A 27,317-nucleotide genomic window follows, 5' to 3' on the forward strand; every position below is an offset into this window, starting at 1 on the left:
TAGAGAAGGAAGAAGAAGAAAAGGAAGAGAAGGAAGAAGAACAGGAGAAGGAAAAATAGGAGGATGAGGATGAAGAAAAAGAGGAAACATAACACAGAGCCAACTAAAACTTCCCTAAAGTCACAGATGGTCATCCAGCTAGAGGGATACCCTTAGAGAGCATTACATACTGCATCACATCAACACAGACTAGGGCCGGGTGTGTTGGCACATTCTTTAATCCCAGCACTTGGGAGGCTGATGCAGGAAGATCTCTATGAGTTCAAGGCCACTCTGAGACTACATAGTGAATTCCAGGTTAGCCTGGGCTAGAGAGAGACCCTACCTCAAATACAAAAATAAAATAAAAACAAACTACAGATGGGAGTAAGGATTCAAATTTTTCCCTTTTCCCCAAGGGTCACTCTCATGTCTGGTGTTACTAAGTCCATCCCTTGGAGACATACTCCCTGCATTGTTACATTGCCTCTCCAGCTTTGCTATTTGAGGCAATGGAACTGTGGTCCCTGTCTGGCTGATGATGCCATGAGGGTTCATTCAGTACAGAACCAGTGCTTTTGCAGGGAAGGGAGAGCTGAAAAGACTCTCATCATCAAAAATCTGAAAGATGCACTTAAGACCAGAAAATCATTTTGTTATATGACCTGAGACCATAATTGCACTGGCATGGCTACTGCAAGATTTTGTTAGCTATTCTCACAAAAAAACACTAGCATATAAAAGATAATGCCTAGTCATGATTGCCACAAAAATATGTTTTCCAAATATGCATGTCTGAAGCTGGGCATATTATGCCACTTTTGCTTGAAACCCACTGGTACCTACAACAGAGTTTCTCAAGTGTCTGTACTGTATGCAATTAAAGGCTGAAAAGAGTAAACAAACCTTCACATATCTTTACCTTACCTTATCCCCAGAGCATAAATAAAATTTCAGTTAAATATTATTTTATCTCAATCACTATAAATATTAAATATTAATTAACTAAGCTGTTTAAATGGTATATTAACCAACTTTGATGACTACTGATGCTCCCAGAAGTGACTCCAGGTTTATTGTATATCAAATCTGTTTGTTCAAAATCTCTGCAGCTACTGAATAGCATTGTCATTCAAAGGACTATGTTAGACACACAGAATGCAATGAGGACCCATGCAAGCCAGATGCATAAGGTGGCATATACATTTGGAGTTTATTTGTAGCAGCTGGGGGCCCTGGTGTGCTCTCTTGCTCTCTCTCTTTCTCTCTTTCTCTCTCTCTCTCTCTCTCTCTCTCTCTCTCTCTCTCTCTCTCTCAAATAAATAAACTATTTTTTTAAAACTTAAAACTAGAAGAATTGACATACAAATAGGCATCAGTGAAGGGAGGTAGAAGAAAGCAAAGGAGAATCAACTGGCTGAAAACCAACTGATTAGAGGTGAAACTCCTCAGGAGGCAGAACCAGCTGGAGAAGGGATTTGAAAGCCATGGGAGGAGGTTAAACTTTGCCGCCTGAGCAGAAGGGAGGCTCTGAACATTCTCAGAGTGAACCTCGTGTGTCATTCCTTTATCACCCATCCATTTGTTCTGTTGAGATGTGGTATCTCACTGAGCTCAGAAATTCCTATTTTTTTCTTTCTGTCAGACTTGCTATCCTATGAGCCCCAGTGATTCTCAAGTTTCTGCTCACCACAAGACTGGCCTTACAAGCATGCATGGCCATGTCTAGTTGTTATGTTAGTTCTTGGGGATTGAACTCAGGGCGGACTGAGCTCTTCAGGTGCTCATACAGGGTGGCAAGCACTCTTATACCAGAGCTATCTCCCTAACCCTAGACTCTGGTCTTAGGGATTTAGATCCATGAACCTCACCATAACATTTAAGTACTAGTGGCAGATTTAATTTCTTCTCTCTAGCCCCTTTTCATTCATAAGCTTAGCTTTACTTAATTGGTCAGTGGGTCTTATAATCCTCACCAAAAGCTTCTCAAAGTTAAGTGAACAGATAATCTTTGCCTAATTCAGTGACTGTCACATACAGACACACAATGAAAACCTATAGAAAGACTGGAACTGATGAACACACTCAAACACTCTTGCTGCAAGGCGGTCATAAAAATGGTTTATAGAAACAAAAAGGGAGGTGCACTTGGAAGCCCCAGAACAGCCTAGGCTATGCAATGAGTTCCAGACCAGCCTTATTTCCAGAAAAGTGCCTGTCAAAAGAGAAAAAAAAGAACAATTTTACTTCAGGAAAGCTAAGTTTCTGCTTGTTTTCTTAACTAGAAAAGAAGTCACAACTAACTATGAGGAATTAATTCTCTGCTGTCTTGCATCATACCTCAGTTTTGATATCTCATTATTTTCCTTCAAAGTGAATTCTCTTGCTATTCATGGAAACACTTCAATACACCAAGTAAGACATGATAGTCTGTACAGACAGCAAAAGCACCCCCTCAATATTGAATGCCACTATGCAATATTTCTCTGAAATCATTTTTTTGCTTACCTGGATAGTCCTGGTAGTTCTTTACAATAGGATGTTCAGATTCATAGAGATCATTAATTTGAGCCACTGAAACTGTTATGCAGCTAATCAATAGTAATCATTGCCCTTGCAATAATTTGAGAAATTATAAATACTGCTGCTTTAAAGCACTATCTTTGACCACAAAGAAATTAATGGCACATGAATTCTCTTTTACTGTCTTAAAAATACTGCTGGGTAAAGCCAGTTATACAATTTCTCATGACAAGCCTTGAATCCATATTCATCAGGGCTGAATCCATTGCTTTAGTAATACGGAGTGTCCCAAACACAGAGAGGTTGGACAGTGTGCCTTAGCCCACTTGACATGCTTAGTCTCAGTAGCCTTTGATCGAATTATTTGTTTTCTTAGCTGATGCATTTCTGAAACAGTTTAATCTAAACAAATATTTTTTAAAAGATTATATTCATATCTTTAATATGGGAACGTATTACAAATTGGTCATATCCCCATCACGTTGTACTTTTATGTTCCCTTTTCTCCTCCCCCATTCCACTGAGGGCCCTCCTGAGTGAGGCTATCAGGAAACACTGTGGGGTCATGAACGCACCAGTCAGTTTCCTGTGGGAGAGATAATGCCTCACAGTACAGCTTCCCACCATGTGGCTCTTGCATTCTTTTCATCCCCTCTTATACAATGTTCCCTGAGCCTTGGGGGAGCCTGTCACAAATCTCTTTTAGAATTGAGTTATTGGCAGTTTCTGTGTTCTGCTTTGATGAGTTTTAAGTCTCCTCATTGCTTACTGCCATCTCCCTGGAGGAGTGTGTTAGGCTAGTAGTGAGAGCAGCATTCATATTTAACCGGCTACTTCCTCAGTAATGTTTCCTGGGCCCTGGTAGATGTAGTAGAGATGAAAAGTCTCATGGGAGTCGACTTTCTTTCCTTGTCATTCTGATAGGTCTTAGATCTCCCTGGTATTGGGCATCATCTGTAAAAAGCATATATTCTTCATGTCAAACTCTTCTAAATTTAACTAAAAATCTATTTTTACTGTGACTTTTCTTTAGAACTTACCTGAAAACGGATGTATAAGAGGCTGAACTTACTCTTCTAAATATTGTACATTTGGGATCTAGTCTGATTTTTTGCTCTAACTTTTCATGTGTTCACATTTTGTACATTTTTCACACAAATTTATTAGGCTACTCACCATAACCAAGCTGTAATACAGCTGCAAGCTGTAATAATGGAAGGAATAATGGAAGGCAAACCGATGTGTCCATGTTTTCTTCTACTCTTTTGACTGTTGAATCATTTCATATCGAATCATTTACATTACTTTAGCTATTTGTGACTCCATTTTATTAGGTCAAATATGTTAAAATAAACCTTTTGAAATCATACAGTGAAAGCTAAGTGGTTCTTTCTTCAGATAAATGGTGACTTTCTTTCCCCCTGACCATAGCTCCGTGTGACTGTGCTAGCTGTGCTGCAGGCAGTGACGGTCATGAGGGCGTCATGTCATGGTCCAGCTGAACAGGGATGGTATTCATGGCTCACTGTTTAGTTGTAGCAGTCTTATTTTTCTATTATCTCATGTGAAATGGTAAGACATGTATGGCAGTTTGAATGTAAAGTAACCTCTGTAACTTTACACTCAATTCCCAGTTGGTGAAGCCTTGCTGGAAGAGTGTGTCACTAGGGACAGGCCATAAAATTCACCAGTCCAGCCCACTGGGGTTTCACTAACCAGCTCCCACTTGCTACTACCTCCAACCCAACATGACAAAATGTGATGCCCAGCCTGTGCTCTGCCATGTATTCCCTGCCATGATGAAGCCTTCCCTAGAGACAGAAAGCTGAAGTAAATTCTTTCCTCCAACCAGCTGCTTCTGGGAAAGTGTTTTCTCCCAGCAAAGAGAAGGTAACTACTACAATAATTTGAATTGGCCAATGTTCTAATCTCCCAAGTTTGGAAATATTTTTTCAAAAAGGTCAAGACAATTTGAAAACATTATTTGAGATTTCAGTAACACATTATCCAGCTAGAAACAGACAGAGAAAATTTTTCCTAGGATGAAATTTTTATTTTCCTTATCAGTGAAAGTTAATCAGTTATCAAAACTCAAATCCTTTGACTCATTTGTGTTTTTGCAGTCTTTCTCCTTGAGCTACATACTCTCTCTTGATGTCCATAGTTTCCATCTTTCTTCACCTTGCTTGGTATGCTGGGAGGCTAATTGCTGTGGACTGGGAGCTTCCAGCTCTTCTTGGCCTTTGATTTCTAGTTGTGTTTCCCTGTGGTATCAGGGACATTGAAGGTAGAAAGAGAAAGGGGTCATATATGCATTCCTTATCTGCTAGCATCTAGTCACAGCTTTGGAGTGGCTGAATTCCTCTTTTTAAAACCACAGACCTTCCGGGCATGGTGGTGCACGCCTTTAATCCCAGCACTCAGAAGGCAGAGGTAGGAGGATTGCCATGAGTTCAAGGCCACCCTGAGATGACAGAATTAATTCCAGGTCAGCCTGGACCAGAGTGAGACCCTACCTCGAAAAACCAAAAAAAAAAAAAAAAAAAAAAAAAACCAAAGACCCTTTCAGATGATTTTTTTTTTTTCCCCTTTGTCTTGTTTGTAAGAATTAGTCCATTGGCTTCCTCCTTCAGGTTCAGAAAGTAAATGTGCCTAGTTCTGGGATACTCCTTTAAACTTATATTTTGTTCATTTTTTTTTAAGCAGTCTGTTTTTGGCTGGACAGATGGCTTAGTGGTTAAGACAATTTCCTGCAAAGCCTAAGGACTCATGTTCAACTCTTGAGATCCCACATAAGCCAGATGCCCAAGGTAACACAAGGGCACAAGATTGCACATGTGTACAAGGCAATGCATGCAGCTGGAGTTTGATAGCAATGACTGGAGGCCCTAATGTGCTAAGTCTTTCTCTCTTACTATCAGTCTCACTCTCCAACATAAGAAAGACCAGTTTGTTATGCTTGCCTCAAAAAATAAAAATAAATAAATAAAAATAATGCTGGTTTCTATCTAATCCTTAAATTCACTTTAATTCCCCTTTCTTAATATACCTTGAGTTTTCTGATAGCACCTGGCTAGCACACATTTTCTTTTTTTTTTTTTAATTTTTTTAAATTTATTTATTTGAGAGCGACAGACACAGAGAGAAAGACAGATGGAGGGAGAGAGAGAGAATGGATGCGCCAGGGCTTCCAGCCTCTGCAAATGAACTCCAGATGCATGCGCCCCCTTGTGCATCTGGCTAACGTGGGACCTGGGGAACTGAGCCTTGAACAGGGGTCCTTAGGCTTCACAGGCAAGCGCTTAACCGCTAAGCCATCTCTCCAGCCCGTAGCACACATTTTCTCTGTGAAACTGATCACAAATACCTTTTGAAGAGAAACAAACTTTTATTCCTTTTATTCTCTATATTCACCATAATATTCTTTTTTTTTTTTTGTTTTTCTTTTGAGGTAGCTATAACTCAGGCTGACCTGGAACTCACCTGATTGTCCAAGGCTGGCCTCAAACTCACAACAGTCCTCCTACCTGCAATAAAAAGCTGCTGCCACCATACCCAGCCTCCCAATAACATTCTTTTCCTTTCTTTATTTTTAATTTGCAAGCATAGAGATACAGAGAGAAGAAAGAGGAGAGAGATAGAGAGAATGGATGTGTCAGGTCCTCCAGCCACAGCAACAAACTCCAGATACATGTGTCACTTTGTACATCTGATTTAAGTGGGTACAGGGGAATTGAACCCCAGTTCTGAGGCACTGCAGGCAAGCACCTTAACTCTTGACCTTAATCATCTCTCCAACCCCAAATACCACTCTTATGTCAAGTCATAATCTAATTTTTCTGGATTGCTTCAAGCACCTCCAGCTATTCCTATTTTCAAACCCTTCTCCAGAGGTTCAATTCAAACCCAAACGTGGATTATTAATTCCCTATTTAAAAGCCATTCATGGGCTGGAGAGATGGCTTAGTGGTTAAGCACTTGCCTGTGAAGCCTAAGGACCCCAGTTCAAGGCTCAATTCCCCAGGACCCACGTTAGCCAGATGCACAAGGGGGCACATGCATATGGAGTTCATTTGCAGTGGCTGGAGGCCCTGGAGTGCCCATTCACATTCTCTCTCTCTATCTCTCTGTTGTTCCCAAATAAATAAAGAAAAAAAATTCATTAAAAACCATTCACAACTTGTCTGCTTTAGAACATGGCAAATAAGTTTCTCCATAATCCAAGCCCTGGCTATATCTGACCTACCTATTATCCCACTCACACATCACACTAGCTTCCTGCATTCCTGTGACAGCTAAGTACATTTGTCAACTTGATTGGATTGAGAAGCATGAAAGTAGTAATGTCACACATACCCATGCCTGGCATGTCTGTGAGGATATTTTCCATAGAGGTTTAACTGAGGAGGAAAGACCCATCCTGAATGTGGGTGGCATATTAACTCAATAAAACATGGAAAAGGAGATGGCAGGCCAGCTGAGCACCAGCATGCTCCTCTTTCTGCTTCCTGATGGCATGAAGTCACCAGCTGCCTCACACTCCCACTGCAGCAGATGTCAGGCCTGCCCCAATTTGATGGACTGCATCTCTCTCTCAAACTGAGAGCCAAAATAAATGACATTTCTTCCCCTAATTCACTTTTGGTCAGGTAATTAAACCATGTATAATTCCCCGTGTGTGTGGGCTCTCTCCTGAAGGTCCTAAACAGGACTCTTAGCATAGTGCATGTGACCACAGCTTCTGTTGCCCACTTCCTCATTTATCAGCTCTTTCTCATAGTCAGGTGGAAGCAAAGACCTCTTGGGAAAGTTTTACCTGGCAAACCCTTGTTTTAATCATGAATAATAAATACTCTCTCATCTTCAATCTTGTCATAATGGCCTTTCTTCCTAGGCAGGAGAATAAAAATTCTGAATAGTTTTAGTAAGGCTTTAAGATTGTATAGTTTTAAATTCCTTTCAATCATGGCTTTGCCTAATGGTTCTGAGCAAGTTTGTTTATTGTACATATTTTCTAATATGTAGTCTTTGGCAAATAAAAATGGCATGTTTTAATGTATAGGAGAATTTCATTATTTTAGTCTATGTGAAATATTCAGAGCAGTTCTGGGTATCATGTGGCAGTCAACAAGCTGTGCAATTTCACTCACCTCTTCTTATCACAAGACAGAAAGTTCCTGCAAGAAGTGCTCTTGGTTCTAATAGTTACCTGTTCTTCTTCATTGGTGAATTTCTGGTGCACTGAATGGACTTCATAAGTCCTGTGATTGGATAAATAAATAAAAAATGTGCAGTGGACTCTACACTAATTGAACTGCCTTCTCTCTCTGGACTATTTGTGTTACAAATACTGAATAGGATGGGACTGTCAAAATATAGATTCCTTAGAGAAATCCTTTTAAAGGACTAACAACTTCTTCCAGGTCCAAAGCATATAAGAATGTTCCTTTCCCCTTGAGTGTTTCAGAAGCAAAGCCTACAGTTCTCTTCACCAGAATATAAGTTCTTATGACTGAGTTAAGTGTGTCACTGTGATTATTGTCTTTCGCTAAGCCAGATACACTGTCCAGATAACAAATAAGCACAAACTTTTAGTCTTGGCTAATATTTTAGAATATTCTCCTTCTCTGTGACTTATATGTTAACTTAGAAACATCCCAATATATTTTCCCATAGTGAAATGAATGCATTTTATTTAATTAATATGATAAACACTTTTACTTGAAGTAAAGTACATCAAATGTTCATATTTGCATATCTCTTACTATGCATACTGGTATGGTATCCAAACAGCAATGATTTCTAAATGTAAATGAAGTCATTAAGATAAAATATGTGCTTGACTAAAGCCAGGGTTTATATAAATGTGTTAACTTAAATTCAACCTGTTATATTCCTTCAAAATTCTCTATTATTTCTTTTAAAATATTATTTATTTATTTATTAGCTTGCAAGGAGAGAGAGGAGGGGGGAAGACAGAGAGAGAGAATGGGCATGTCAGGGCCTTTAGCTACTACAAATAAACTCCTGGCATATATGCTACCTGGTGCATCTGGCTTTATGTGGGAACTAGGGAATCAAACCCAGGTCATTCAGCTTTGCAGGCAAGTGCCTTACTTTCAAAGCCATCTCTAGAATCCGCCCCCCCCCCCACAAAATCTCTACTCTTTCAGTTTTAATGTATGAACTTATTTATTCATGCATACATGGTTTACAGCTCATTTGTCATAACAGTTCACTGAATTCTCTTTCCATTCTTTTATTTTTCACTTTTATGTCTTTATTCTGTTTTGTTGTTTTTGTTACTGTGGTGGTTGTTGTTCCTAAGCATGCTCTCATGTAACCAAGCCTGGCCTTAAATTCCAGATCAAGGTTGGCCTTGAACTCCTAATCCTCCCACCTCTTTCTCCTGAGTTGGGATCACAGGTATGTATAGTCACACCCAGCTTGATCCATTGCATCCTTTATTTCAGAAATGATTTCTTTTTCATATTTTATTCACAATTTTATTGACAAATGTATATCATGTATTTGATCATTGTGGTGATTTAAATGTAAATGTGTAGCTCCCGTAGCCTGGAGTATTCTTGATTAAGACTAAGTTTCCCACTAGGTCTTCAGTAGGCAGAGCCCTGCTGGAGGAGGGGCGTCACTGCGAAGTGGGTCTTGAGTCCAGCCCAAATAGATCTGCTCAGAGAGACAGCTTAAGCTATGGCTGTTCATGGCTGTGGGTCTTGGATTCTCTGTCTGCTGTGGACATGTGCAAGTGAGAAAGCTTCTTCCTTCATGACGAAACACCCCGTAATATGCAAGCTTGAAATAAACTGCCTCTCTTTAAGTTTCTTCCAGTGAGGTGTTTGGTCCAGTAATGAGACAGTAACTGCAGCAATTATAATCCCCCGCCATTAACTTCTCTTCACCCTCCTCCCCACACACACTCTGCTTAGCCCTTCTTCTTCTGAAGTCATTGCTCTGAGACATTTATATCTCTCTCTCTTTTGGCAGATGTGTAGGTGCAAACCTCTAGGTTTAATTAGGGTTTCCTTGTGGAATGTGAGGGGATTTAATGTACCATAGCATGAGTCCTCCAGTGATGATATCATTACATGAAACACTTCCTGTTCCCTCAGCCTCCATTGCTGCCTATAACTCCCTCCACCAAAAACCAAAAAGGGCTTGAGAGATGGCTTAGCAGTTAAGCACCTGCCTGCAGAGCCTGAGGACCAAGTTTCAATTCCCTAGGACCCAAGTAAGCCAGATATACAAGGTGGCACATATGTCTGGAATTTCTTTGCAGTGGCCATAGTTGGAAGGCAGAGGTTGGAGGATCACTGTGAGTTCAAGGCCACTCTGATACTACATAATGAATTCCAGGTCTGCCTGAGCTAGAGTGAGACCCTGCCTACAGGTTGTACTATTTTATCTCCTCAGCCCTCTTCTTGTTTCCCTGGGGCCCTCTTTGCGGTGTTAATGAAGGCTTCAGTCATTCCTTGTGGGGAAGTCAGGGGACCATATCTCAGTGCATTCCAACTCTCTCTGTGGCTCTTACAGTCTTCCCACTCTTTCTTCCACAATGGTCCCTAAGCCATGGCAAGTCTGCTGGCAGTCTGATTTAGTTCTCTGTAGCCTCTGGATTTCTGCTTTAATGGATATATATATATATATATATATATATATATATATATATATATATATATATATATATTATATACATATATAAAACTCTGGCCATTGCAAACCAACTCCAGACACATGAGCCACCTTGTATATCTGCCTTGTGTGGGTCATGGAGAATCAAACCTGGGTCCTTTGGTTTTGCAGGCAGGTGTGTTAACTAGTAAGTCATCCCTTCAGCATTTAAATATTTTTTTAAATTATTTATTGGGGAGAGACTGGATGTGTCAGGCCCTCTAGCCAATGCAAATGAATTCCAGACACATGTGCCACCATATGCCTCTGGCTTATATGGATACGGGGAAATTGAACCTGAGTCCTTAGGCTTCACAGGCAAGCACCTTAAACACTAAGCATTCTCTCTAGCCCCTGCTTTGAAGGATTCTGATTGATCATTATGTCTGTCACCATCACAGTAGAGCTGGTTGTCAGGCTAGCAGTAAGAGAAATATTCATGTTGCCACTCCTTCTGCAATGTCTCCTGGCCATGGATCTTGGTTCTCCTCCATTTTCTTTGACTTCTGTAAAATAAAACAGATTTTACAACAAAGAGTGAGATATTCTGAGGTAAAAGGATATAGGCAAAATAATTTATGGGACTTTTTGGTGGGCAAACCCACACTTCTTCTTCAGAGAGCCATAGGGACTTATCTCTGAAGTTTATAAGTTTCTTGACAATGGAATTCTGACTTGGTTTCCAGTACCAGATATTATTTCTTTCCTGCTGAGCAGTCCTCATGTCCAATCAGAAAATAGTTAGTTACCTGCAGAGGCTGTGTACCACTATTGCACAAGTGTGTACTTCTTGTCCAGCAGGCTGATTTCATAATCTACAAGGTCCTTTACTTATGCTGCTGGTGACCCCTGTTCTCCTATAACTCCCAAAGTCTTTCCAGAACTATGAGGGCCAGCCAGGAGGGAACTTACTGCTCTTAGAGTTCCAGCATAATATTTTGATGTTCTGTGGCCATAGAGTCTTAAGAGCTCTGGAGGTTCTTATGATACCAGCTGTTGGTGATGGTTGTCTGTTTGGATCTATGGAAGTGCCAGCTTCTTCTGATGGACGGTATTCCTCTGGACTCAGTAAGATGGAAATAAACCCCTTTCCTTCTATAATCTGAGTCTGATTGTATGCTTGTCCCAGCATAATGGAGTCTACTGCACCACAGAGAATAGATCAATATTTACATAAGTGAAGGGGAAAGTCCAATTTTTAGAATAGTTTGACATTAAAAAATAATTTTGAAAGTTGCACCTCTGTTATTTTTGATTGCCTCACTCATCATGTCAAGAACAAAAACATATTTGAACTTTAATATTAACTTTATGGTATGACTGTGATCTATGCAAGCTTAATAATCCATAATATTAACTTGATATTTAAATATTTTTATAAAAATATATTTGATCTGAACATGGTGGTGCAAGCATGTAATCTCAGCACTTGGGAGGCAAAAATGGGAGGATCACTGTGAATTTGAACTTTGCCTGGGACTACAGAGTGAGTTCCAAGCCAGCCTAGGCCACAGGAGACCCTACCTTGAAAAAAATACATGTGAATTTTGGTAATTAGAATAAAATTCTAAATATATAACAAATTGAATAATTTTTGTTCCTAATTTTAAAATAGGTAAATTCATAACACAACTTATAACTTATAAAAAGAAAACTACTATGAGCCAAAGACTATTAGTGATGATGTGGCAAATGTGAAATTTGATTCTTACAACATAGAATAAGGCTGATTAATAGTGCTTTCAAATTTTGATTTATGGTACTGGTGGTTTAATTGATAATTGATAGTAATTATTTTTATGTACTCAGTTAACAACTGAAATGTACAACACATTGATTTTTCAGGTGAGATACAATCTCCCTGAGCTGCTAGAGTAGAAGAAAAAGAAAGGACTGACATTTAATTTAGCCTAATCTATTCCTGAAACAAAAAAGTGATTGACTACAGTTCATGAAGTCCATGGCAAGTGTTAGACTAAATGGTGAAATCACTCAGAAGCACTAAAACTAGAAATTAAATTAAAATATGGAATACTGAGCAATAAATCTCATGTAATTCAGATTACAATTGTCATTTGACTTGTGGAAAGTTACCTTAGGGGGACAGACTTCTATTGTGAGCTCAAATGAAGGAGCTGTGCTAATCTTCCAAAAGAATAGAAATTGTGGAAAGCTGATTATAAGATTGCATCAAAAGTGTGAGAGCGTATATTACTTGGAAAATTATCATTTTATATATATATATATATATATGTATATACATATAATCAGTTATGAAACTAAGCCTGAAGTAATAAAACCACTTGCTATTTTTCTTTAGTAATATAGTACATTGCAGATTAAAGTATACATTTTTAACTTTCATGGGAGTGTGTGATAGCAGGTCAAGCATTTTGCTAAGGGTAAAAATTATCAAAGAGTAGAGGTGAACCACCCATTCTTCATGAAGTTGAAACCATCTAGAGGAGAGACAACAGTCAGCCTTAGTCATGACAGTAGACACAAACACCATGAGACTGCAAAGGGTTTGTTAAATCAAAGTCCAAAAATAAATAAATAAATAAAAGAGGGCTGGAGGGATGGCTTAGCAGTCAAGGCAAAGCCAAAAGACCTGGGTTTGATTTCCTACTACCCACGTAAGCCAGATGCACAAGGGGGCACATGCATCTGGAATTTGTATGCAGTGGCTGGAAGCCTTGGCATGCCCATTCTCTCCATTCTCTCTCTTTCTCTCCTAAATAAAAATAAAAAGTATTTTTTAAAAGAACTCTGTATATTCCATGACAGCAGTGCTTACCTAAGTTGTTACTTCATTTTCCTTGGCTTTCTTACTCTAATAAGTTAATATAGGATACATAGTACATGCAAAAAGAGATAGGAAGTCTCTTATGTTAGAGAAGGTTTGAACTAATTTTATTTTCAGGTTTTATTTTATGATGATAAAGGAAGTAAAACTGTGCTCACATCATTTCTATTACTTTCTATGAACATTGTGGTTTTTTTGTTGTTGTTGTTTGGTTTTTTTTTCAGGTAGTGTCTCACTCTAGCTCAGGCTGACCTGAAATTCACTAAGTAGTCTCAGGGTAGCCTAGAACTCATGGTGATCCTCCTACCTCTGCCTCCCCAGTGCTGGGATTAAAGGCGTGTGCCACCACACCTGACTTTATAAACAGGATTTTTATATTAAAAAATAATTGTCTTGGGCTTTGGAAGAAATATATTTCATAAAAGGGAGATGGCTTGGTAGACAAAGTGCTTGGCACACAAGCATAAGGAGCTGAGTTTAGGTGCCCTAGAACTTAATAGCAATGCCAGGTGAGGTGGTGTGAAGAGCACCTGTAAGCTGGACATTGGGAAATGGAGACAGGGAATCCCTGAGGATCACCGGCTAGCGAGTCTAGCTGAATCTGTGAGCTCTGGGCTCACAAGAGATCCAATCTCAAAAAATAAGGTAGACAGAGATAGAAATGACATCCAACATTAGCCTCTAGCTTCTACCTGCATACACACATATATGTATATATACATGTGCAACCACACAGCCCACACACATATAAATACACATATTTGCATGTACACCACACACACACACACACACACACACACACACACACACACACACACACACAGAGAGGTAACATTTCTTAATTATGTTATGGGAAAATTTCTACAGCTTTGGTTCTCCAGCACTACAATCTTCATGACTACACTGAGACAGTAATTCAGTAAATATTTATAAATACTTTCTTTGACCATGTTCAGTCTACAAGAAGGGAAACACGTAGTAACTATGCCACAAGCACATAGTAAATTTACTAGCTGTGGTACAAATGAGTATTGTAGTTACCTTCTTGTTGCTGGAAACAAACAACCAACCATAAAGCTCATGGGTGGAACAGTTTTACTCCAGCTTATAGTTTCATAGGGAAAACACAGCAGAGAAGGGATCAGCATCAATCTTGCCACAGCAGCTTGAGAGATAGTTATATGCGTGAGCCAGCTCTGGCAAGGGGGCCATGTCCCCCTTGGGCCTGCTCCCAGAGACACACTTCCTCCCACAAGGCTTCACCTCCCAAATTGCCACCAGTTGGGGACTGAACACGCGGTGTGACCACAAACACTTGAGGCTAAGGAGGACCTTTCACATTCAGGATACCACAATGGCCTATGATAGCACCATAGAGATAAGAGAAGTAGCACTTGCACGAAGATGGGTCGAGACAACTAAGAATATGATGTAAAGAAAATGATGTAGGTATGGACTTGGCATTCTGAGGGAAATTTGGGTAAGATAAAAGGAGTAGAGCAATGTGTTCAAAGTTGTTTGAACAAACTTACAAAAATTAGGCATTTAATGTCCTTAGAACTGCAAAGACATTTGGTCTGATTCAGGAATCATGATAAAGTGTGGAAGGAAGCAAGAAACAGGAAGCGGATTGTCAAGGGCTTTGGAAGTAGAGGAACGTCTGTGTAATTCAGAAGGAGCTTTCTGTTGTTCGTCTCCTAGGTGAGAGAGAAATTAAACCGATAGTGATATGTGTGTGCAAATATCAAGGAATCCTGTCAGTATTTCTAAGGTACCAATTTGGGTAACAGAAATGAATGCAAGTCAATTGGAGGAAATAATTCAAGTTCAAGCCATTTTAGCATCAAAATGCAAAATGTACTCAGTTCTTGATCTTTGGATTATAACATTTTTAATGAAAGGAGAGCTATGTTAGGACAAAATTATAACTTTTTTCTGTAAGAAGATTCACTCTTCGCTTATAAAAGCCAGTTTTGTTTCTACCTTGAATAACTGAATTAAGCTTCTCAGATCCACATGAATTGACTACAGATCAGTACTGTCACCTTGGTGACATAGTGTTGTGATTCCATTCTTGTTAGGACATACCAAACACAGCTGATGGAAGGAATGATGTTTTGTGGTGGTTCTGGGTTTTTTGTTTGTTTGTTGCCTTAAACTTTCAAGCAGAAGCTTCTTGACGTCAGAGGACAACATGGTATGAGCAGAAACTGGACATCACTTCTGCCACAGCAGGTGGAAAAAGCCAGAAAGAGAGCTGAACCCTAGCAAGAAGGAGCTGCATATAACCCTCCTAAGCCCACCCCCAGCAGCACACCTTCTCCAGCAAAAGTCCACCTCCCAAATTACCATCGGGTGGAACCCAAACATTCAAACAAATACTAATTCAAACCACCACACACAGTATGTGGTTCAGACATTTTCAACACTTAACATTCCACAACAGTAAAACAAACACAGCTATGGTATTGTTTCCTCACTCAAGTTTGGAGCTGTAAGAACTGTTATTCATTTGTTATTTATTTTTCCACGATACTAGTATCTCTCTTTAGCTCATAAGGAGACTTTCTTATGTTTTATCTTGTGATTTCTTTATAAATCATAGACCCTAAGATCGTATTCTGTGCCCCATGGTCTCCTTCATTGTTCATTCCAGTGTGACAGAGAGGACTGGCTCCACGTGGACATCCCTCAGCACCTCTCCTACAATACCATCTGTCTGCCAGGAGAATGAGTGCCGCAATGGAGGCACATGCCATCCCGTCTACCTCTCAAGAGATGTAGTCTCCTTCCAGTGTGATTGTCCACTACATTTCACAGGTCGTTTCTGTGAAAAAGGTAATCTATCTTCATTTATCTCTCTTTTTTTTTTTTTTTTTTTTTTTTTTTTTGTTAAAAGCTCCTCCAGAGAGAGGGAAAGAATTGGAAGTATACTAAATGGATACTAACATACCAAGAAAGATTTGTTTAACTTATTGAAAATGTATTCTAACACTTCCAACTCAATACTACAAAAGAAATTACACACTTTTGCTTCTATTTATTTTTGTATTAGGAATGTCATTCAAAATATATTTTCAATTGCCACATAAAATGGAGGCATAATTCATAGGCAGTATGTCTGATGTAGCTACTTTTAAAATTATGTTGAATCTCTTTTTTGTCATCATAGAAACAATTATTCTTATTTTTCATTTCTTATTTGCTAATCATATTATTATTATTATGCTTCATAAATAGAACCCCTATTAAATTACTTTATTGTTAAAGAATAGTCAGTTATTTTATGGCTGAGAATGAAATTTTAGCTTTAACTTGACTATTAATGAATCAAAGAGAAGTATCCCTATTGTCAACAACTAATAGGATCTTAAGAGGTTTTCACTTAATGAGATCAGTGTTGGGAAAGCAAAGCCAGAAAAGCCATGGGCAAAGTATGACTACATTAGATCACAATGTGTCTGGCTGCAGAGATTTAATTTAGTGTTTGAGGAAGAAAAGTATAGGAAAATCCACTTGTGAAAAAATATTTAGAACTGCTATATATTCCTTTCTACATTATTAATCATCTCTTCCTCCTACATTCTGAATTTCCTATTGAAGGTATAGAATTTTTTTCAAAACTAATATTTCCTGATGATATTCTGCTAAAGACTACATGGTACCCTATAAAATACTTCTCTTCACAGGCATAACAGTCAGAAGCTGTTAATATTCTATTAATATAGCTAATAGAAAATTAAATTTCTAAAATAAACTTTAATTCAGTAATGCTAGAGGCATGATAACCTAGATGGAATTCATATGAGTACTTTTGGGCAACAAGATACCAGAGTGTAATTTTAATTTTGTCTCCTTTTAAGTTGGCATGTTTCAGCATAGTATTTTCAGAATTACAAAATAGTTACAAATGTAAAAATGGCAACTATTGGTTTTTAATTATTTTATTCCTTTATCAATTAAATTTGAAAGCAGTACATTTACTGTCTTAGCTACAAAGAAAACCAGGAGCATGCTTGTGTTTTCATCCTAATGTGTGAAAACACTGTTTGAAAACGGTTTACTGACAGACCACCCTGTGGGCATGTGCCAAGGATAGCTGTGAACAGAGCCTATCACAAAATTGTAACATTACTTGACACATTATGTGATTTATTTGGTAACTTGATTGCATGGCTCACAAGCATGAATTTTGAAGATTATAATGTATTACAAAATCAAAAGGTTGCCACCCCATCATATCTCAAAAAGGCCCTGGCTGAAACTAAGAAAAATTGGCAAAACAAGCAAGGGTGCTGTTTTCGTGGTATACCGGATACCAGCACAAGGGTGAAGGAGATCAACACAGAGAAAAATCAACTCCTACCAAATCAGAGAGCCAGAGGCCCAGAGGCCCCCAACACCTCATCACTGAAGCAGACCAAAAATGAACTCAACATGGCTCAGGGGGAGGAAAGAATGTCAGAGCCACATGGTGGGTCATGTTATGCAGACACATTTATCCTACCCATAACTGTGGGCTAACTCCACAATGCACGACCCATATACCTCAACAAGAAGGGGCGAAGGGGAGGGGGTAGATCACGGATGAACCTAATAATGGTACCAAACTGACTGTATTTGCTGAATACAAAACTAAATTAATAAAAAGAAATAAATAAAAGGCTGGATTCTACTAGAATACACTCTTAGATATTGACTCTGAGGAAGTTCTGTAATTCAGGAGGCTGGTATCATACATTATATGCCACTTTCAAAGTGTTTTAACACAGAGATAAATATTTGCCTTTGCCTTGGAGAAACAATCAGCAAGATTTTATACACACACACACACACACACACACACACACACACACATATATATATATAATCATAAGTATATAAGATTATATGAATTATATAATCATATTATATTATGTAAATGATATTAATTATATTATAATTAATATATTTCATGTATTAAAATATGTCAGTATGCTTTTATTATTAGTCCTGCATGTACTTTTTGTTACAGAATGTTGTTTGAATAGTTCTATTCTTACATTAATTATTGTTATTCTCTTACTGTGTCTAATTTAAAAATGAACCTGTCATATATATGTCAGTATAGGAAATACAATACAAAGTTCAATACTGTGGGCAGTTTCAGGCATCTCCTAGGAGTCATGGAATGTCCTGGAAGAATAAGGGATAGCTATGTGTATAAACTTTTGCTTGGCTGATGAAACTCATATAACATCAGTGCAAACAGCTCTGATTTACTACTCTCTGCTCTACTTTCTTTATGCAACTTATTTCACTTAACACTCAGAATAGCCCATCTGAAGTAGGCTCTGAGCTAACCTCATGTACAAATAAGGAACATGAATACCAGGGTTGGTGAATTTCTCCATCAAGCTCACACAGCCCTTTCACTGCAGAAACTGGATTTGAAATAGACTTGGCTATCTTCAGATTTCACATTAAACAACTACACTACCTTTCTGAAACAGTTAGAAATCAAGTTTAGTGTGATAGCATAACATCACTTTTTTTTTTTAATGTTTCACTCTTTCATTTGGAATAAATAATAATGTTATACCATGAAAAAGATGTACCTTTAAAAAATAAAATATTCAACATTGGAAAATACAGTTACTGTTGCTCTATCTGTTTGTAAGGATGACTCCGCTATGATCAAACTAAGGTTAAAAAAAAATTATAAATTAAAAATATGGGCTGGAGAGATGGCTTAGTGGTTAAACACTTGCCTGTGAAGCCTAAGGACCCCGGTTCGAGGTTCGGTTCCCCAGGTCCCACGTTAGCCAGATGCACAAGGGGGGCGGGGCATGCGTCTGGAGTTCATTTGCAGTAGCTGGAGGCCCTGGCATGCCCATTCTCCCTCTTTCTATGTGCCTCTTTCTCTTTCTGGCTGTTGCTCTCAAATAAATAAATAAAAACAAAAACAAAAAATTAAAATATATATATATATATAATTATATAGACACCTTCATATAAAGATATGCTAGACCCTGATTTTCCTTCACAAGCCTTGATCCCTTTTACTTCCAGTTGATATTCTCAGCCTTGGAGAGCATGTTAAGTTATTTTATTTTTAACAACTTTGAGCTTTAAAGCAAAATGGAGGTACAAATTAAATTATATGCCTTCATTAAATGGCACTAGAATTTGCATAACTTCAGGCTTCAAATGGGTTTTCTATCCACATACATCCTGTCTACCTCATAAGATCTCAGATACTCAGATTACCAGGTCACCCACATCTAATCACCCCTGAGAACTGACTTATAGAATTAATGATTTACTCTGCATCTTCTTTTTCTCTCTCAACATATGCTACTTTAATTCATATTAGTTAAACCTTGTTGCCTACTTTGTCATAATGATCCTGAATCTCAACAGGGGACACATAAGAGCATATATTCACACTTTGTTTTCTATGGCTGCATGCAGGCAGATGGCTGTCTCCTACTGTAAAGTTCAGAGTGACAGATTTAGAATATTAGTGCCTTTTGCTGGAGGGTTGGGGGGGGGAGCATGTTGCCTCTGTGTATTAATGATAGGATTAACATTTTTAAACATCCACTACTTTTAGTGTTCTATAAAACAATTATATAGTGTAGTAAAGAAGCATTTAAATGCCATACATTAAAAGCAAAAATCTAATATTTTATTTGATATCATGTTCGTGTATATTTCCTATGAGTTTAAAGGCTTACTTTACTGAGTAAATTGCAAACCTCGACATAAAAATGAAAGGTTTTATTGGGTATTTTGTGCTGTTAAAATAGAAAAAAAAATGCCTTGACATCTATGTTTTTGCCATAAGTGGAATGTGCTTAAGAAGCATCATAGAGCAGACTGGATGTATTTATTAACCGTAAATCAGGTGACTGGATGTCAGACAGCCCATGACAAGGCAGTGGAGAGCAGCATTTGTAAGGCTCTTACATTGATTCATCTCCTCTCCAGAGACCTGATGGCTACATCATCAGAAACAGCCCAAGCATTATGTGTCTGCCTTCTCAAACATACTTATATCTGAAATTCTCCATTGAAGTCTGAGTCAAGGCTGCATGTTTATTGGTAAATGACAAATGCTGCAGTATTGATGATAAGGTAAAAAAGGAATGGGACTGAAGTGAAGACAGACAAGATAAACTTTTATAAGAGACAGAGGATTTCATCTTTGGAGACAAGGGGCAACTGAGCAGCTACCATTTGCTCTGCCCCTCGATCAGTGGCAGTATCTTCCATCTTGAGCTATGTGTGCACCAGGGAGCAGAAACAAGACCCTTCGCACCCTGGCAAACAGTCACTGGATTAAGGGGCTATGGAGACAGCTCAATAGATAAAGTTGCCTTACAATCATGAAGGACTGAGTTCAATTCCCAGAACCCACATAAAAATTGCCAGGCATGGTAGTCTACACTTGCATTCTTAATACTGGAAGGTGGGTGGCAAGCAGAGGAATCCTTGAGGTTCAATGGCTAGCGTAATTAGTGAACTCTGGGCCAATGACAACGGTAGACCTTGTCTCAGGAAAGGTGGATGTCACATAAGAAAGAACACCTGAGGTTGTCTTCTGGCTTCCTTGCACATGCACATACGCAAATTCACAGACACACACACTCACACACACACACACAATCACCACACTCCCAACTCAGAGGATTGAAAGCAACGTTTGGGCAGAGTATTATTCCTTCTTGGAGATTCAGAGGAAGAATATATGCCCTTGCCTTCTCCAGTGTCTACCTGTATGAGCTTTTCTTGCCTTATGACATACTTCATCCACCTTCAGAGCAAACAAGGGTAGGTTAACCTCAGGCTCTTCTTCCATCTCCATTTCCTGTATCCATAGACTTGAAGTTTGTACAGCTCACTGAGGTAATCCAGGATAATCTCTGTATTTTACAGTCATCTGACCAGCAACCTCAATTCCATCTACAACTTCACTTCCTCTTTGCCATGTGAAGTGATGCATACACAGATACCAAGAATTATGACTTTGGAAGGGATATGTTCTGCCTACTTGAGGACCTTTGGCCATCTTCTGGAAGTCTTATATGGCCAGAGAGAAAGAAAAATTTATTAGATTGGCATCTGGTACTCAGAATTGAAAGCAGTAAGTAAAATCAGCTTAGAAGATTCACTGAACAGTGCTCCAGAGGACAAAAGAGAAGAGAACCCAGAAAAGCACATCCAGGAACAAACTTGTCTGCCATGTGCTTAAACTCAGAGAGTGGTCACATCACGTTCGGTGACACCTGGTCAAGATTCAGTGTTCTAAGGCATGCTTGGAAGTTGACCAGTTAACAAATCCTCAACCTTATGTTCACCTACCACTTGTGCAGAAGAGAGAAAGTGATCACAAGTAGGCACCTTTCATCAGACTTCTATATCGTAACCATAAAATCCATCAACACAACCAGCCTCTTCACCACATATGACAGGCATTCACAGAACATTTATGCAGGAAGTCACACACACAGGCACAACTTAAAGTTGGATGTCAGTCTTAACTCTTCCCTAAGCACTTACCCTCTTCTACTTCCTCTGTTCTCAGTTTTCTCCTTGAAGTACTGTTTTGTTTAATCAATTCATATTGCAGGATGTTTTAGTATTTTTCTTAATTTTTCATTTTTATAATAATAACATCAAAACATTGTATATTTTTTTCCTTTCTGCCATTCAATTTTAGAATCCATCAAAATTCTACACAGATAAGGTAGCATTTTAAATGTACTTAAAAGTCTAAGGTGGATGAATTAGAAGAAAGTAGTTTTTCTTGAGAGCAGGGTAAAAGTAGGATCTGCTGAGATAGAGCTGTAATTTCAAGTGCACTCATACTGCAGGAAACTCTAAATGACAGATTAAAAATGTAAAATTTATTAGCAAGAGCTTTCAATAAGGCAGATGATCTCATGACCCGAGTTATGCTTCAGAATGAAAGACCTGAAAGTACAATATAGGAAGGATTACAACGGGAAGGGAAGGAGACAGGACACAACGGGGAAGTAATTACAAGAGACTAGAAAATGGGCTGTAACTCTTCTAACCCTAATGACTCCAAATAACTTGAAAGTGCATCAGACCTTTGTGTTGTCTGAGAAGAATGGAGCAGATACTTTTAAATAAAAGTTTGCCAGGCTGAATCAGCCTGTTATCCTTTAATGTGTCATTCTGTGGAGAAATATGCTGTGAAATGTGTTTTAAAAATGACAAGTCACTCTGAAGGTCCCTTCTCTCTCATTTCTTGGACCTTCTTCTGTCCTACATAGCCACAGAAAACTGAAGCCATATGCAGTAATGCTACTGTACACACACACAGTATTGATAAAGCACATGATGAAGGTTATTCCATGCTACAGATGATTATAATGAAAGCAAAGGCTATAGCTACCTGAACAGTTTTCAATGCATGAAGACATGTGTACATTAGGAAATATGATTTACCTTATATTTCTACTTAAGTGCTAAGTTTTTCAAATCACAGCATGTTCATTTATGGCAATTAGGATACTATTTGAATATAAATTAAAATGAAGTTAATAGAAACTAATATTTAGTGGTACAGAAACAATATCCAAAGGTTTAGTAATCCAAGTACTCTGCTAGCTTATGAGTAAATCTAGAACAGGACCATAGTATCTCCAACCCAGATCCATTATGTTGTGTACCACAGAAGGTATGCCTCATAAAAAGTTAATAGCAGATCTTAAATTAGATATCAGAAAAAGTATATTCAATTTTACATATAATTGTGAAAATTATGTAAATTTGCATTAACAAAAATATTAAACTTAATTGTATCAAATTATTTTATAGATACATAGATATTGATATGACTGTCCTCATAGAAATACAACATTTAATGAATTTATCAGATCTGGTTAATAAACAAGCACATCTACTAGCATTTTTTTCTAAAGTAAAATTTGCTCATGAAAATAAAATGAAAAGTTACTTAGAATTCCTTATACTGTTGCCTATGAGATCACCTTAAGATGATAATGTTTAGGCAGATATAATAATATTTAAGTTGAAATTCTAAACTTAATGTTTCCATGTGTAGAAGTACTGATCATCAAAAATAAAAACAAATTAAATTTAAATTTTAAAAAATAAACTTTTTCCTATTGTCACATCAAGAGAAAATGTATGTAGAAATGAACTTTGACAATACTTAATTTAGCCTATTATATGAAAATATTATCATGAGATAATATAAAAATATTAATGGGTTATTTTCACACTCAATCTTTGAAATATGGTATATGCTTATCTTAATTCAAAGTAGTCACATTTCAAGTATTCAATAACCACATGTCAGGTTGTCTTCATTCATTTTTCTTCTCAAAGTAGGGTCTCCCTCCAGCCCATGCTGACCTAGAGTTCACTCTGTAGTCCTAAATTGGCCTTGAGCTCACAGCAATCCCCCTGTCTCTGTCTCCTGAGTGCTGAAATTAAAAGCATTGCCACCATGCTTTGCTCTTCACTAGTGTGTGTGTGTGTGTGTGTGTGTGTTGCTTTAGTAGAATGCCACAGATGGAGTAATTTGTAATGAACATAAATTGAAAGGCTCATAGTTCTAGAGGCTGAGAGAACTTATAGAAAGTCTCAATAAAATTGTATTTGTAAAAAATTAAAAGAAATAGCCTCAAATGGGGCTGACAATATCAAATAAAAAAGCATAAAAATTGGCTCATGATACACAGAGACATTGCCTCCTACCTATAACTAATGGCTAGCCCCACAATGCGTGACCCATATTCCCCAACATGGAGGGTCCCTGCAGAGGGTGGAGGATAGGGAGGAGGCTAATAATGGTACCAACTTCACTGTGTACAGTGAGTACAAAAGTAATAATTTTTTAAAATGTAAAATCAAAGAAAACATAAAAATAAAGCCTCAATCAGGGCTCGAGTTTCACTATTCATTAAAATATAAGCAAAAAAATTTATTGTCTAACAGTCTTCAGGACTCCAGTGTGCTCTCTGCTCTTAACTGTGTTTATTACCTGCCATCGGTGATGGGCTGTGCGGCTGTGCAGCAGTCCCTCTGCCATATATTCCACATGCACACTGACTGCTGCCACAATCATTATTACGTCCCGTCAAATTAGATGCTGGAGTGTATTTACACTGGTACAGTCAGGTCTTTTACACACACAAAAAAAAAATGGGCCATAAGCCTTCTGTAAGAATGCTCTTTCATTCTTCCACTGTTATATTTATTCCTTTATAAATTAGTGGACAAGGTCATTTGTCCATCTCTATTGTCACTTCCACATGTCCTTGTATGTGCTAAGTGCTGCATCTAAAACCGGTCATATTGTGAGCAAGATGGGCATGCTCTTCTCTATCCTCTGCTCTCTTTAAGAGACCTAAACTAATGCAGAAGCAGATGTGCAGAATATAATAAACCCTAGCACACAAGCTCTGAAACAGGAGACGGCAATAAAGAAGAAGAGGATGGCATGCTCTGAGAAGAGAAAGACTGACTTAGAAGTCCACTCTGAGGAAATGCCATTGAAGCCAATAGTAAAGGTAGAATGTTGTGGGACTTTTGAAAACCAAGGGACAGAATGTTGTAGACCAAAGGAGCAGCATGCTGCCATGAGTATGTGTCAGTGGAATAGTACAAAAAAGAAAATGATCACTACTAACAATTGTCTTTAAAGAAACATGGGCAACATGGGCTCAAACAAATTGAGAAGAGAAAACTCCTCTAATTCGTTTTACTTATTGGCCTCAAATTTTCAACAAAGCTGTTGTCCCTGGTCTCTGGAAACTTAGTGAAGCTTTATGTCCAGATGTTAATTATAATGGCTATTTTTCTTGGTTACTACAGTCTGTACTCATTCAAAGGAAACATTTAAGATATTTTAGTGAAGAAAATTTCTGCAGATAATCCCATTAATCACATCAAAGTGAATTATAGCCTAATGCCATCTGTCATATTTAAATTAAAAATGAAGGTAGCAGAGCTACAATCATACTTTTGTATTAAACTACTTACTATGAAATAGCTAAGATTTGAAGAAAAACACTGTTCCCTAGTGGACTAGCAGCAATGTAAAGAATTGAAAGACTTTTTAAAAAAATGGATGATATAGGACAGATCAATAGTAAAAATGAAGCTAATGTAAACCTAATTAAAATGTGGTTATACAATAGCAAAAGAAAAAGGACCGTGAAGACAAGAGCTATATAATAATGAATAACCCCTGAGAAAATGATTTTTGGGCAAGTATTTTCATTAATAATTTTTTCTGAAAGGAAAACACTTCACATAATCTGGTATTTCTAGAAGTAAAAATAATAGAATTGATTTTTAAAGGTGATAATGTCATCAGTGAAGAGAGTGAGCAAGATTAGAAGCTGTCACTTCCAGAAGTCTGAGGAAATCTCCAAGTCATTTAGGAACTGCTACTCAGGCTGAATCCAGTATCTCAGTATTCATGGTTTCAATATGGAAAAGAATTTCAGCAAGAACCAGTATGGTGCAGAGTAAGAGATTTTGTTAAAGACATTGTAATATAGGCCCAAGCAAAAGGGTTAAAAGAAAGAAAGGTGGAGCTGGACATGATGGTGCATACTTTAATCCCAGCACTTGGGAGGCAGAGGTAGGAGGATTGCCATGAGTTCCAGGCCACCCTGAAATGACATAGTGAATTCCAGGTCAGCCTGGGCTAGAATGAGACCCTACATTAAAAAAAAAACAACATATAAAAAAGAAAAGAAAGAAAGGTGCTCAGAAAAACACACCCAAGTGTGGGTTAGGCCTTCACAAAGGAGAGTAACAGAAAGTAAAACTTAAGTGTGGATAGACGATCCCCAGGGGAGAGGAACAATTAAGTGCCTCAGCTTTAGCCATAAGTCCCATTTTGGTGGCTCTCATGTTACATCTCAAGAGGTTGCCAAGAAAACTTTTCCCTCTCTCTCTCTTTGATAATGGGAGTTATAAGATGGCTCTGGAAATGTCTGGGATGGAATTATAATCTCCTGGGGTAAAATCAGTAGCCACTACAGTTATGTATGGAGGGCTCACATTTGCACACACACACACACACACACACACACACACACACATACATACATACATACATACATCGTACCATACATACTACACACACAAACACACACATGGTCACAACTGCACCTACACAAGCATACACCATCCCACACATGCTAACACACACACAGGGTCACGTCTGCACACACATGTGCATACATCATACCCCACATAATATACACACACACACAAGCACACACACACAATGAGAATTTTTCCAAGCACTGACTGAAACACTGTTCTGCCAGATTTCTCTTCACCTGCTTTTGAGACAATTTGAGTATATCCCATAGCTTCCAAGCTGCTTGCATGCATTAGAAAAACTAAACTAGTTGAGTCACTGTCGCACCAATTTGAAAGAGTGGCAACTTCTCAAGAGCCAGTCTCCAGGTTAGATCAGGAATCAGGTGCCGGCACAAATTTAATGTGAACAGCAAACTCATCTATGACAACAGGTTTGTGTGGCATGTTGAAGGTTCCCACCCTTCTGTTGTAGACTGTGAATCCTGCAAGGTCCCTGGCTCTAATGCCTCCATGCTTCCATTGCACTCATGATTCACCCAGTGAAAGGCAGGTCCTAATCCTTGTCCTCCTCCTCCAGGACACCAAGATAAACAGAGCACAGTGAAAGTGAGGAAAACAGATTTTATTTGGTAACTACTGGCAGGAAGCTTAGCTCTATTAGGATGTGTGCAGAGCAATAGAATTGTAATTGGCACTTTAAAAAGAAAATGAGAGAGAGTGATGAGAGAAAACTCAAATATGGTCAGATAAATAAAAACTTGCAAAGGATGGGTCAGTGTCAATGAAATTGCACAGCCGGCTCTGCTAGCTGGCAATTAAAGGACGTAGGGATTCTATCCTCCCACAGAGTCCTGGAGACAGAGCCCCATGCTTCTTGATGATTGCATTTCAAAGAAAGGGCTACTTGGGTCCTGAAAAAGACACTTCTGAGTTATAGGGGATACACACATATCTCAAAGGAACAAAAGAAGGATTAATGATTGTGAGCTGCTTTTAGTAAATGTCCAAGGGAGGTCACAGGCCTGTCTTTGGGTGTTGGCCAGAACAAACAGCAAATTTGTCTGACAGCCTTGATCTTTCTCAGGCTGACAGGCATTTTCCTAGAGAGGATTATGGGAGAGCTGGGGTCACCCCAGGGTCACAACCTTATGATACTGGAGGCTGTGCTGGAGTTTAGTACTCTCATAACAGAGGATTCTGGAGCCATTGTCTGCCT

Source organism: Jaculus jaculus, chromosome 8, assembly GCF_020740685.1.
Source record: "Jaculus jaculus isolate mJacJac1 chromosome 8, mJacJac1.mat.Y.cur, whole genome shotgun sequence".
Lineage (NCBI taxonomy): Eukaryota > Metazoa > Chordata > Mammalia > Rodentia > Dipodidae > Jaculus > Jaculus jaculus.